Source organism: Lissotriton helveticus, chromosome 12 (assembly GCF_964261635.1).
Source record: "Lissotriton helveticus chromosome 12, aLisHel1.1, whole genome shotgun sequence".
Classification (NCBI taxonomy): Eukaryota; Metazoa; Chordata; class Amphibia; order Caudata; family Salamandridae; genus Lissotriton; species Lissotriton helveticus.
The window spans coordinates 465,820,929-465,826,928 of NC_136073.1; positions in this window are offsets into that span (position 1 = coordinate 465,820,929).

Sequence of the window (6,000 nt, forward strand, 5' to 3'; positions counted from 1 at the left end):
TCTGGGGGGCCCTATCTGTCCAATGCTGCGTCAAGGCTTACGCCTGCTTCAAGCAGGCGCAGGGTTTTGACACAGCATTGGCCTAAAAGTGCCTGCGTGAAATCTTGTAGATTTCACGCAGGCACTTTTGCGAGGCGCACCTGCCCCGGAACGCCCACCATGCGCCGGAACGCCCACAGGTGGCGCAGGGCTTTACAACGTGACGCATCTGCCTAGATGCGTCACATTGTAAATGGGTCGCAGGGATGCGCCACGTTTACGTTGCTGTTGCGTGACGCAACGGCGGCGTAAACGTGGCGCAAGTCCGACATAAATCTGCCCCCGAATTCCCATATGAGCCATCCACACCAATAATCAGGGCCGGACTGGCTACCGGGCATTTTAGCATTCTGCAGAGGTGGGGGCTGATGTCACTGTGGTGGGGGCTAATTTCATAGATGGAGACCTGCGTGTGCTTCGAAATCAACAATGCAAAACGAATTTCGTTTTGCACATGCAGGTCCCCATCAACGAAATCGGCCCCCAGCTCTGCAGAATGCTAAAATGCCCGGTAGCCAGTCCGGCCCTGCCAATAATAGACCTAGGGCTAATGTTATGTTATGTTACTGTTAGTTTTATAGAGCGCTCAGCTGCTCCGAAGAGCGTCCCGGCGCTAAAGATCATCACACCAGATACCAGCAACTAACACACCTCCGTGACGGCACCAAAAATAACCATAATGGCATTACAGGACAAAAAGATGGGTCTTAAGTCCCTTTCTAAAGACCGAAAGATTGGAACATGTCCGCAGCGCCAAGGGCAGCGTGTTCCAGAGACGGGGTGCGAGGTAACTGAAGGAGCGACCTCCACTGCGAGCACGTTTCACTGTTGGGACGATGGCATTTGCCTGGGCAGCAGACCTCAAAGGTCGCGATGGAAGATAAAAGTTGACCCTTCTCTGCAAATATCCAGCGCCGACATTGTGAAGCGCCTTAAAAGCTGTAGTTAAAGTCTTGAAGAAGATGCGCTTACGAATCGGCAGCCAATGCAGGGAGACAAGGAGGTTGCTGGCCCTGGCTCTTCTAGTTAAACCAAAGATTGCCCTGGCTGCTGAATTTTGAACTATCTGCAGACGGGTCAACAGATATTCAGGAAGACCTAAGCAAAGGATGTTAGCGTAGTCTAGGCGAGAGCCTATTAGTGCTTGCACCGTGATCTTCTTGTGCTCCAAAGATAGATATGGCAAAAACTTACGCAGCATCCTTAGGATGGCAAAGCACTTCCCAGTCAGGCCAGCCACCTGGGCTTTGAAGGAAAGAGTGTTATCAACCATCATACCCAGATTCTTTGCTGTAACCGAATCGCTAGCAGGGGGGAACATAGCCGAAGGCCACCATTGCTTCCATCTCAGGTCTGCCGGACAACCAAAGAACAATATCTCGGATTTGTCGGAGTTGCATTTGAGGCCACTTTTCCCGAACCAATCAAACACAAACTCCAGACACTTCCGGATAGCTGCTCCGTCAAAGTCACAGCCCCTGTCACAAGTGAACAAGAGCTGTGTATCATCCGCATAGGATATGATCTGGGCCCCTAGCTCCTCCACCTGTGCCGCCAAAGGAGTGAGGAAGATATTAAAAAGGGAGGGACTGAGGATGGAGCCCTGCGGGACCCCAACATCAAGCTGCGGCATCGGGGCGGAAAAAGGGGGGCCCAGATCGTTTGTCTCCGGTCGGCCAAAAAAGATTGAAACCATGCGAACACCGTTTCCCGCAGGCCAATCTCCTAGAGTCTTGTTAGGAGGAGGTCGTGGGGAACGGTGTCAAAGGCCGCTGACAGATCCAGCATGATAAGCAGGGCCTTTCCACCCCTGTCGAGAGTCTCCTTCACAGCCTCGGTTACCTCAAGTAGAGCGGTTTCAGTGCTCAGGTTAGATCTAAACCCGGACTGTGACTGATGTAATAGGGAGTTTCCCTCTAAAAAGTTGGTCAGGGTCGTATGAACATGCTTTTCCGTAATCTTGGCCAAGGCCGGAAGCAACGAGATTGGCCTGTAGTTAGAATGCAGTTTAGCATCTGCATTCGGTTTTTTAATGAGGGGAAGAACTAAAGCCTGTTTCCACGACGAGGGGACTTTGCCCGAATTCAGAGAGGCATTGATGATAGGATTGATGATTGGGTTAAGAGCAGGTGCCAGGGTCGCAAGACACTTGGCGGGACAAGGGTCCAGTGGAGAGCCAGATTTCAGGCTAGACAGAAGATCGAGCGAGACCTGAAGCTCTTTGGAGGGGAAACAGTGCAAGGTAGGACCCAAAGAGTCCATATGCGAGGCCAATGGATGTAACCAAGGGAAAAAAGAGCCGTAGACCATAGAGCCCACGATCGAGATGTTATGGGTTCCTTGCAAGGCTGCCTGGATGGTACGTATTTTATTAGTAAAAAATACTGCAAGCTCCTTGATCCATGGTTCCGAGAAAGCAGACGTAGGAGTGCAACAGGAGGGAGAGATGAATTCTTTAACAATCTTAAAGATCTCTTTGCAGGAGCTATCTGCTTCCTCGATCCTTTTAGCTAAGAAGGATTTTTTCGCTGCAGTGATCTCTCTGTGATATTCTTTCACTGCTTCTCTGTAGGACTGCTTAGCAGATGTATCGTACTGCCTCCTCCAAATTCTCTCCAGCTGCTTACAGTGCCTTCTCTTAGTAGCCAGGGTAGCAGAAAACCACGGGGCTGATGCTCTTGCCAGTTCTGATCTAGCTAGGCGGGGTGGTGCCAAGACTTCCAAGCGTGTAGTGAGCCAGTGCTGAAAACACCTAACATCGTCCTCCAGTCTACCCGTGAGAGCACAAGGATGGGTCTCTAAAGCCTGGGTGAGCATGGCCGGGGTGACTTTGTGGAAGGCTCTAGAGTTACGAGCTGTTTGCCGCTGCGAAATGCGAGCGGCTACTGGCTGATGTACTATCGTGAAATCCGCTAGGAAATGGTCCGACCAGAGAACTGGGGCTAGGGAGGAGAGGGCAACGGGAACGGTCGAGAAAATTTGGTCTAGAATATGCCCTTTCTCATGTGTAGGAGACTGCAGGTACATATGAAGTCCCACCGAAGATGTCATATCCCCAAAAAATTTTAATGGGCCTATGCACTCAAATTATGGCAGGAAGCAGGTACAGAAACACTAGGATCTTTATGTTTGAGAGCTGTGAGGAACTTCATGGAGTTCATACAAAATAAAAAAGATACCCAGTTAACCCATGCTAAAATACTAGTCACTCAATTCACTGATCGATAAGAACTCTATCCTTTCAGTACTCGAGCACTGTACAGCGGATAGGAGACACATAGTTGGAAATATATACAAGGCCCGACAGAGTGGTGCCAGGTTTGCTGCTGTCTCAGAACAGACAGGGCAGATATACAGCATAAGGTAGAATGCTGCATATTCAGGTTACTACCTAGCATATGGAAGAAAAATGTAAATTACTAGACGTTCTGGCCTGTTACTTCTGTTAGCTAAAAGATGCACGATAATGGAAGATGGAGAACCAAATGAGTGACAGAAGCCTTTTAAACAGAAAACCAAAGGGCGATAACAGACTTAGAGAAGGGGCAAGCATGGGATACCCTTCTCTTTGGCCTACACATAGAGTAGAAGATGAAGATTAGAACAATATGAGATAGTGTGGGGAGGGAAGGAACCTACTACACATAGTAACCGGGATCAGGTATGTAGATGATGAACGTACTCTTGAAGAAGTGTTTGACAGAGTTCTACGTCTGATAAGGCAGATCCGTTGAGACCAATGTCGGCGGTTCCTTAGCCCAACGTTGGCCTCATTGCTGCCTCTCTTCCGGCCTTAAGCAGATTAAATGGGGGTAGTCAGAACCCTTTTCAGAGGGCCACGAGGCTGGCAATGGTTCTGAGTCCAACCAGTGGGTGAAGTACAAGGCTTCTTGGGGGTGGGTTGGGGGAGAAATGCAAGGTTTGCATGGGCGCAAGACTCCAAATACACTCAGCAACTCCAATTAATGAATATCCAGCCAGATACTTGCTTTTATGAAAAAAGTAGTATTTATATATGAACACAAAGTGAAATACAGCACATGACAAATATGTATATTCTTCATAAGGTCAGCACTGATGTTCCAGAGTGTCACTTAAAAGTCTACTGCATGTGATCATTCCTCATTTGAAGGGCATAAACATTCAGGTTAGGACCGGCTAGTGAGTAGGAGTCTTAGAAGTTGCACAATGGTTACTAAAAATCAAAGTGTCTTCGCATCGTAGCGTTCTAGTCAGTGCAAGCTCCCCAGTGGCTCTGTGGCCTGGTGATCAGTCTTACCAGTTTCTGCTGATGTTGGAAAACGGGAGGCACAAGAGCATTTCAAGGTTCAGCTTTACGGCTGATGTGACCAGATGCAGAGCGATGATCGGTAGCCTCATTGCTGCAGGCAAGATGGCTGGACATCTACAGTACTTCTCCGGTCATGCGGTAAGTCATCCTGATTCCTGCTGCAGGTCTTGGACAGCTTCTTGTTTCCCACGGCAAGGCAGATGCTCTGTATATATAGGGTCATGGCCAGCTATGCTTCACTTTTGCAGATGGTCCTCTTCTCTTCTTCTTAGTCCCCACTTACCATACAAGGGGGGAGAAAACAGCAGCATGTAGGGCCACAGCCCATTCCTGTCCTAGCAATGCTCCAGGGCAACGGCCCTTTATCTTTACGGGGGGCCCCTCCGGCTGTACAGGGTCACATGAGCAGACAGCTTGATCGCTGTGGTGGCCACGAATCTTGCACTTTGCTAAAGGGGTCCACTCGACAGGATCCTTACTGAACGTCGCTCCTCCTTCCAGGGTTCCCTGGTTTCGGCAGATGCTAGTGCCCCAGGGCAAGGGGTCTTGATTCTCTTAGATGAGGTTTCCTCACCCAGCAGGGAGACTAGCTGACCTTAGTGCCAATATCGGCCCAACCCCAGACCTTTCTTCAAACAACACACCACTCCACCAATAACCGACACAACACAAGTTTGATGGAGAAAGTTGTTGCAGTTTTATTAGCATATACATTATGCCACCATGTTGGGTTATCTTACGGGTCGATCCAGAGCAGGCCGCCTCTCGCGACCCGCCCACCTGATGAGCCATAACCCCCCGGGGTGTTAACCGCGGGGGCGTTGTCAGTTTTGGGGGGAAGGTCTAACCCCTCCCCCGGCGAACCTCTCGTCCGCCCTTTACTCACGCCCCTCCCCCCTCGGGGGGGCGGAGCATTGGCAACCCCCGGTTGCTCAGGTCTACAACCGCCCGAAGGACTAACGGAGCGCCGTCGGTCCTCCAGGATCCATCACAGCGTGAATGTCCCTGGGGGATAATTCTGCTCTCGCACCCACCGGTGCTCCTGTAGAGGGTACCCCTCTGTACCTTTCTGCATTGGATCGCCCTGTAACTCCGCCTGCAACACAAAAGACAGTAATATTAATAACAAACCCCCCCCCCACTTACTGCCCGATAGCAGGGTAAGCGGATGGGAGGGAAAAACAGCAACGGGCAGCACCCGCTCGGGGTCAGGGCAGGGGAGGGTGAGGATCGCGCGAGCAGCGGCCAGGGACAAAGAGGGCGCTTGACCCTCGCCCCCTGGGCTATATAGCCCTACAACCCCTCCCCCCATGGCCGGAAGTGACATCACAGGGGGACCACTGGTCCCCCCAACCACTAGACCGCTCAGGGTCTGTGCCATCCTATGGCACTAAGGGTGGCCGCCCTTGTAGGTGGCCACCTTTGGTGTCCCGGGGCAGCCGATCATAGTGCCAATATCGGCCCAACCCCAGACCTTTCTTCAAACAACACACCACTCCACCAATAACCGACACAACACAAGTTTGATGGAGAAAGTTGTTGCAGTTTTATTAGCATATACATTATGCCACCATGTTGGGTTATCTTACGGGTCGATCCAGAGCAGGCCGCCTCTCGCGACCCGCCCACCTGATGAGCCATAACCCCCCGGGGTGTTAACCGCGGGGGCG